This window comes from Bos mutus, chromosome 12 (genome assembly GCF_027580195.1).
Source record: "Bos mutus isolate GX-2022 chromosome 12, NWIPB_WYAK_1.1, whole genome shotgun sequence".
In the NCBI taxonomy this organism is placed as follows: Eukaryota; Metazoa; Chordata; class Mammalia; order Artiodactyla; family Bovidae; genus Bos; species Bos mutus.
In genome coordinates this window covers 59,067,857-59,077,234 of record NC_091628.1, presented here as the reverse complement: position 1 = coordinate 59,077,234, position 9,378 = coordinate 59,067,857, and positions in this window count along the sequence as shown.

The following is a 9,378-nucleotide window of genomic DNA, read 5'->3' as shown; positions in this document are numbered from 1 at the left end:
GGATTTTTCTCTGGGCTTTCTATTTTGTTCCATTGATCTATATTTCTGTCTTTGTGCCAGTACCATACTGTCTTGATGACTGTGGCTTTGTAGTAAAGCTTGAAGTCAGGCAGGTTGATTCCTCTGGTTCGATTCTTCTTTCTCAAGATTGCTTTGGCTATTTGAGGTTTTTTGTATTTCCATACGAATTGTGAAATTATTCGTTCTAGCTCTGTGTAAAGCAATTACCTTCAATAAAAAAAAATTTTTTTTTAAAAACTCAATATTCAGAAAACTAAGATCAAGGCATCCGGTCCTATCCCTTTATGGCAAATAGATGGGGAAACTATGGAAACAGTGAGAGACTATTTTTGGGGTTCCAAAATCACTGCAGATGGTGACTGCAGCCATGAAATTAAAAGATGCTTGCTCCTTGGAAAAAAAGCTATGACAAACCTAGACAACATACTAAGAAGCAGAGATATTACTTTACCAACAAAGATCCATCTATTCAAAGCTATGATTTTTCCAGTAGTCATGTGTGGATGTGAGAATGGGACTACAAAGAAAGCTAAGTGCCAAAGAATTGATAGTTTTGAACCGTGGTGTTAGAGAAGACTCTTGAGAGTCCCTTGGACAGCAAGGAGACCCAACAGTCCATCCTAAAGGAAATCAGTCCTGAACAGTCATTGGAAGGACTGATACTGAAGCTGAAACTCCAATACTTTGGCCCCTGATATGAAGAAACGACTCATTGGGAAAGACCCTGATTCTGGGTAAGATTGAAGCTGGGAGGACAAGGGGATGGCAGAGGATGAGATGGTTGAATGTCATCAGCGACACAATGGACATGAGTTTGAGCAAGTTCTGGGAGTTGGTGATGGACAGGGAAGCCTCACATGCTGCAGTCCATGGGGTCTCAAAGAGTCAGACACAACTGAGTGACTGAACTGAGCTTAACTGACTGAAATTGAACTCACAGTAAGACCTGTCAAGGTGATTAAGGCCACTCTAACAAAATATATCAGTATCAAATTTTAATCAGTGGTCTGAAATCTGCACGAGGATCTGTTCATAGGCTTTATATGTTTAATGTTTTTCTAATAGATTCCTTCTTATTATTTCAAAATTCTTAGACTCTATTTTTTTTCTATTTTCATGCTTATTTTCAGCAATGAACTTTTAGATCTTTATAGGTATTTTTTATTATAAAAGTAATGTATGCCCCCTACACATTTTTTTTTTTTTTGAGACAATCGTGAGCTTATAAAGTGAACATATGATATACACTCCTCTCCTTGTTCTGTTCTCTTCCTCTGGATCAATTCTTTAGGGATAAGAACTGCTAACAATCTGGTGTATAGCCTTGTGCATCTATCTTTAATACATTGTTTCTCCCTAAACAAATGAAATTTTCATGAATTGCAGTGGTTCATGACCAAGAATAGTGTTCCTGTTACTGTCTCATGACAACCGGAATGCTTTCCTGGTTGGATTAAATAAAAATATAGGCTGCCATTTGGGCTATGATGACATTTTGATAATGAACTCTATTTTTACATTGAATGTAGTTAAAAGAGAAAGAAAGGAAAGAAGGAAGGAAGGAGAGAGCTTTCAGATTTAGTCACTATGTGAAATATAATGCCACCAAAAATCAAAAAAAAAAGCCTCAGTAATATGTTTTGGCCAGGGATTTAGCCATGTAAGCATGGAGCCAGCAAAGCTAAAGGAGTACTTTATAACTGTCCATCCTGAAAACACATGTGAAAAATAATCTCAATTTGAACAAAACTGGACACTAATTAAACCTTGGATTTACCCCAATCCCTGCCTTCCCTGGTGGCACAGAGGGTAAAGAATCTGCTTATAATATAGGATACCTGGATTTATTCCCTGAGTCAGGAAAGTCCCTGGAGAAGGGAAAGGCTACCCACTCCAGTACTCTTGCCTGGAGAATCCTAGAGGAGCATGGTGGGCTACACTCCATGGGGCTGAAAAGAGTTGGACACGACTGAGTGACTAACACTTTGCCTTAAAACCAGGCTGTCAAACTAAAAATTCTACATGTGATTTGGCACAGTTTGATGAAGCTATTTACTCTGAAAGTGGCTAAGTCATGTTGTGGCTTAGCAGAAAGAAATACAAGAGACAAGATGCTTTTTGACACATGACATTCTACCACAAAGACCCCCAAGATGATGATGTTTAATGCAGTTAGAAACTGCTCATGGAGAAAGAAACAAAACTTATTTCAACATGCAGCTGGATAAGAATTCCTATATCATTCTTTGTGGCCAGATTTTGGTTCTTAGGTAACTTTATTAATTTTAAAAGTGTCAAAGGTTTGAATGAGTGAAATTTTTTTTTTTGAGAAGTACATGTTTAAATGAAAGGAAATAAGAGTATTTTGTGTTTAGCTGGACATCTGTACTACTTGTTAACATATTTGATTCTGTGACTCTGAAGATGAAAGTTACACCATGTACCATCAAAATCATAGCTTGGAACATTTGTAAGTAATGTCATGAAGTCTCAGGTTATACTACCAGACTATGTCTTGTTTATTACATGAAATTTCATTGGCTTCATTACAGCCAAGAATGAAGTCGTTTCTGTATCAAAGATATTATTTTTACAAAATGGGAGCAGAATGTTATTTTGATCTATGTGTAGAAACTTCCTAGATTTCCAGAGTGAAAATCTTAAAGCATGTGATTGAAATTTAAGTAGAAGTTTTATTTTTCATTTTGAGGGGAAAAAAATTCCCTTCTTAGAACAATTTGATCAGAAGGAGTTCTTTTACCTCTAGGTTTAATTTGAAGATTATTCATTTCCACTGACGGGTTTTAAATTGTTATTCAATACAATCACATGGAGGGCTGGTTAAAACACAGATTCTAGGTTCCACCTCCTGAGTTTCTGCTTCAGTCAGTTGAGGTGGAGTCCAAAAATTAGCACTTTGATACCCACTGACTTAGACTATGCTTTGATTACATGAATAATGTATTTTTTATTTACAACTCTGCATTTATGGATGGTGCTGATAAACTTAAGAGCTCTTTTGACTGAAATACTACTCTGCAAGATGAGATTAAATATTCCAGTGATAGGGATATACACCAGGTTACACCAGGTTTCGTGGTGATACAGTCCTATCAATGACTTTGGCAGGCAGTGAATTGAAGACACCTAAAAATGCCTGCCATTTTTGTTAAGGTTATATTAAAATCAAATATGGAGTGATCATAGAAAAGAAGCAAGCCTTGCCACTGGTGACCTCACTGCTCATATGAGGACAAAGAACTATAAGACAAGTTAAAGCAACATGGCTTCAACTTGAAGTCCTGTTGAATTTTAGGAATAATGTTAAGCTTATCTTGCAGAGTGAACTGAGCTTTCTCTGATCACATTTTCTCCCCAGTATGTTTGAAACCAGTGTTATCAACAGTGTTGGTAAAACTGAGAACATTTTTCTGATTATACTGGAAAGATGATATGCATACTGCCATTCAACTCTCTATTCAGATCAAATAAAGACAATTTTATTGAAATCATTTTGAACAAAATTAAATCATAATTTTTATTGCCTAATTTTGACTTTCTGGGATTTGTTTTCATCAACTGGTTATTAATTTTTCATTTAAACATAAGATGAAGAATAGGTCTCTGTGTAGTTACTTCTTTGTATATACATTTTAATAGCTAGTAGAGACTTATAAACTTGAAATATGAAGAGTTATACCCATTTTATCTTTCTAAAACTCCTTTGGATCTCAATTCCTTCACTGACAATCAGTCCAAAATCCATTCTTTGTGTCTTGCCCGTTTCATCTCACCTCAGTGTTTTTAACAAAATCCCTGGATATTTATGGTGTCCAGCTCCTACATGCCAGACAGGTACAGAACAGTATGCGATACTTTTTCTGCCAGTATTCCTGATGATCCATGGACTCACTACTAACGATGGTACCTACATAGCCAAGGTTTTCATCACTGCTGAGGTGGCTCATTAATGTCTAAACCTCAGCATGGCTTGTGGTGTTTTTTCAAAGAATGATCATTCCATTTCCTCAGTGTCATCCCATGCTTGACATCTGATGGTTGTGGTCTTTAGCCCTCACTGATTTTGTTCCACACATTCTTCTCAGGGCAGAAGATACCTGCAAAAGGGCTAGACAATATTAGTTCTGCTGCTGCTGCTAAGTTGCTTCAGTCGTGTCCGACTCTGTGTGACCCCATAGGCGGCAGCCCACCAGGCTCCCCCATCCCTGGGATTCTCCAGGTAAGAACACTATTAGTTCTAGCACTTTCTATTTCAGGAATCACAACTCCTTTTCGAACTCCCCAGAGATAAAGTAGCATCTCTACTACTGCCTAAAAATACATTATCTTATTTTTTTCCCTTGGAAAATCAACAACCTTGAAATGGCAACCCACTCCAGTATTCTTGTCTGGAGAATCCCATGGACGGAGGAGCCTAGCAGGCTACAGTCCGTGGGGTCGCACAGAGTCAAACAACTGAGCAACTTCACTTTCCACCTTCCCACCTAGTGTGGACAGAAGGACTATTCTCAGAGATTGCCATATAATGTATCCTTGTAAGGATAATGTGACCTTCATTAATCCAAAGGTTATTTTCATCCTAGCTTACTATTATATGTTGCTTTGTTCATTAAAAACAAGACAAAAAGGAGAAATAAATTATATATGTGGTAGACTGTTGTCGGAGAAGGCAATGGCACCCCACTCCAGTACTCTTGCTTGGAAAATCCCATGGATGGAGGAGCCTGGTAGGCTGCAGTCCATGGGGTCGCTAAGAGTTGGACACGACTGAGCGACTTCACTTTCACTTTTCACTTTCATGCATTGGAGAAGGAAATGGCAACCCACTCCAGTGTTCTTTCCTGGAGAATCCCAGGGACGGGGGAGCCTGGTGGGTTGCCATCTATGGGGTCGCACAGAGTCGGACACGACTGAAGTAACTTAGCATAGCATAGCATAGCATAGCATAGACTGTTGTAACGTCAATTTTTAAATGTGTGTGTTCATGGGCATTTTTAAAGGAGGGATGCCCATAAACCATTTTTCTCATATTTTCAATGAGATCCATGACCAATAAGAAATTTATAACCAGTTGGTTATATGGGTATAACTTTACAGACAGAACATGTAATATTAAGTATTATAAAGAGGAGTCAAAACAGAATAGCAAGGGTGTATCAGAGATACAGGAAAAGATCAAGAGAAGCTGACAATCATGGAAGTCAGAGAAGAAGAGAGTTGAATGCAGGAGAATCCAGTTAGATGAAGAACACTGTGATTGGTGCAGTTGGGAGCATTTCCTGAGGATTGCTGTTCAGGTTGTCACTTTCTATGTGAGTTACCTGCAGCAATGATATCAATGAACACAGCCTCCAGGGAGAATCTGCAGCAGCAGTGGTGGAGGAGGATGAAAACTGAAAGGAAGCAGTAGGAGGTGCAGGAACTCCCACTGACTCCTCATGGCTAATAAGTAATTGAGAAGCCAGCCCGACCATTCAGGCACATTTATCTGGTCTTATGCTGCCTTGTCACTTTCATACATCCTCATTTATCACTTTTCATGTGCTGCTTTTCACCACAGCAGTTCATTCCAAATCATTTGTGGTTTAAAGGGGAATAGTGCTTTTTCTCCTCAAATCTATTATAGATCTACCTTTTTGCAAAGTCCAATAAATTGGAAAAAATCAAAAAACATAAAATGCAAGCACCATTTTTTATTATTAAACTTCCAAAACTTAACATGCTATAGGATTTCATTTGTAAAACATGCTTGGAGAGACAATACTATAGAAATGGAGAATGAATTAGTAGTAGACAGGGCTTAAGGAGAAAGCAGAGACTAAAGGGAAGTGAGTGTGAATATAAAAAGGCACCATGTTTAAACCTTGTGCAATGGACATGTTCCATATTTGAGTGCTAATTTCATTATTCTTGTTATGACATTGTATTGTAATTTTGTAAGTTATTATGGGGCTTGGGTAATGTGCACATGGACTTTCACTCTTTTATTTCTTAAAAGTTTATGCACATACACAATTATCTCAAAAAGTTTATTTAGTAAAAAAAGAAAGTAGACATATTATTCTGTCAAAGGACTAAAAAGACTTTTAAATGCTTTTTATTTTCCAATGTTCATCTCATTGAATTGTAACATCCACTCAATCCACACTGGTCCACAGACCACACTTGGACTAACCAGCACTTTCTTTTTTTATTTCTGTGTTACAGTTAAATTCCTTCAGCACAGACTCCCTTTAAAACTATTCTTCTGAAAACAGACTGCTCTTCTGCACCACTCTACTTTTCAGCCTCATTACACAACTCCATACCTTAAGCCATCCTTAATATATCATGGACCTCTGTGTTTCTCTCCTTAGCTTAAATGTTCCTTTTACTTACACTCTTCTCCACTAATCAGATCTGCTTTCCCAAATCCATCTATATTTCACATGCCAGGATGACTCCATTCATAGTTTCTCTAGATTCCATCACTCAGAGTTAATCTCTCCTGTTTCAATTTTCTTTTATCTATAATCACTTATTTTTAAGTAACCATTCAAGCATTTTCCATTCTCTTCACTTTAATTAAAAGGTAAAAGAATACTATACCCAGAAGATACACAATAATTATTGAAATAGGTTAAACCAAATAGGAGGAATTGCTAGCATCTGTTTGATGCCTGAAGAGGTCTCAGTGTCACTGCATCTGTTCCCTAAAGTTAGTCCATGGAGCAGTAGTTGCTGACTTCACTCAAGGGATGTTATGAATTTGCTGTATTTCATATTGGTTCTTTCTTGGTACTTCAGAGGAAGCATTATCTGAGGTTCAGTTCAGTCACTCAGTCATGTTCAACTTTTTGCGACCCCATGAACCGCAGCACACCAGGCCGCCCTGTCCATCACCAACTCCTGGAGTCCACCCAAACCCATGTCCATTGAGTCTATGATGCCATCCAACCATCTCATCCTCTGTTGTCCCCTTCTCCTCCTACCCTCAATCTTTCCCAGCATCAGGGTCTTTTCCAATGAGTCAGCTCTTTGCATCAGGTGGCCAAAGTATTGGAGTTTCAGCTTCAACATCAGTCCTACCAGTGAACACCCAGGACTGATCTCCTTCAGAATGGACTGGTTGGATCTCCTTGCAGTCCAAGGGACTCTCAAGAGACTTCTCCAACACCACAGTTCAAAAGCATCAATTCTTCAGCGTTCAGCTTTCTTCACAGTCCAACTCTCACATCCATATATGACCACAGGAAAAACCATAGCCTTGACTAGATGGACCTTTGTTGACAAAGTAATGTCTCTGCTTTTGAATATGCTATCTAGGTTGGCCATAACTTTCCTTCCAAGGAGTAAGCGTCTTTTAATTTCATGGCTGTAATCATCATCTGCACTGATTTTGGAACCCAGAAAAATAAAGTCTGACACTGTTTCCACTGTTTCCCCGTCTATTTCCCATGAAGTGATGGGACCAGATGCCATGATCTTAGTTTTCTGAATATTGAGCTTTAAGCCAACTTTTTCATTCTCCTCTTTCACTTTCATCAGGAGGCTTTTTAGTTCTTCACTTTCTGCCATAAGAGTGATGTCATCTGCATATCTGAGGTTATTGATATTTCTCCCAGCAATCTTGATTCCAGCTTGTGCTTCTTCCAGCCCAGAGTTTCTCATGATGTACTCTGCATATAAGTTAAATAAGCAGGGTTACAATACACAGCCTTGACTTACTTCTTTTCCTATTTGGAACCAGTCTGTTATTCACCCAGTTCTGTTATCTGAAGGGAGAAAGCAAATCCGTATTTAGGATCATGGTTGGGGGGTTAATTCTAGAAATTTAGGTGTTCAGGGGTTTAAGACTGCAACAGTACCTTTATATTAATTGGATATCTTAGCCATCAAAATTCTGATTAAGAATATCGCTCAGGAAAAACATGCCACATTAATCTATCAGAGTTACAGAAAATAGCAAGTTAATAAAGAAAGCAAGTACAAAGAAAAATCTAACTGCTGATTAGGCAGCTTGATTTCTTATTTTCATTATATATGCATGTATATATAATCAATGTAATAACTGTAGTGATATAATTGGAAATAATATCACAATCATTAGCAAATGCTCTTCATTGATTTTAGTGTTTAGTTACATGTGGTCCAAAGCTTTCCTATTCTCATAAAACCTATAGAATCCTTTTATTTATTTATGCTTACTGAATATTAGAAACTATTTATTAAAAGTAGTCATCTAAGTTTAGAACTTCCAGGGTGAAAACATGTTCCCTCTTGGCTCCATTTTCTGTATTTCATTTAGCTGAGTTCAGATTTTCGCTTATTGTGATTAGTACACACTGTCAGATGAAAGACTGTGCAAGTTGCCCTTCATCTTCTGTGATAAATTTAGCTCCCCACGATGATACATAATTACACTGGGCAGTGCAATCTGATTATCTGTCAAATATAGATGAGTCACCCTGCTACCTTCAAATACCAGTTCTCTGTGTCTACAATGAATTAAAACACTTCAGTCCTTGATGCAAAAGTGATAATAAAATCTCCATTCAGCCAGTACACATTTACTGAATGCCTGCTGTGTGCCAACCAATCGTATTTGAAGAGCAGCTTTCAGATGAGTTTTACATAATTCTTTAACTGATCCTTAGAATAACTCTTTAATCCGTAGAAGCAGACACACTGGTCTCAATCTGCAGGTGAGGAAATGGTGCTTCAGAGAGGGCAAGTGATTTCTTGGGGCTCACATGGTTTGAAATGTTACAGTTAAGAATAAAAGTTAGGACTTCTGAGTCATCCCCATTTAGTCCTTTTCACATAGCATGCTTTGTTGCAGAGTATAAGATGTTCTGTGCATGATAATGTAGGTCTGGCGTCTTTTGTGTGAATGTCTTTATCATCAAATCACTTATAATTATGAAAAATCTACTTTCCACTCCAAAAGTATTAGCCCTGTGGGACTTCAGTGAAAGTCATGTATCACAGATCTGTAAAATAAAATAAATAGAAGTTGCAAACATATCTGCAAAGAATAGCCCACTTGAACCTATGACAAAAAGATTGTTAATGATAGAAATAGTTACGTTTCCACTGAATCTGTAACGTTCTTCGGTATTAGCTCAAAAAATGTCTAACAAGATAAGCAAATCCTTGCACTCATAGTAAATGTACACACATTTCTTTATAATTAACCCTTCACATGTCTCACATATAACTTCATTTTATAGCTAAGAATAAAAAAATCTAAGAGAAGCTGCCAGGATGAACAAATGGTTTCTTCAGAGCTTGTGTATTTGCTGTGTATTTGCTGTTATAGTACTGCCTTTAATAAATGCAGTTAAGGCAGATAAA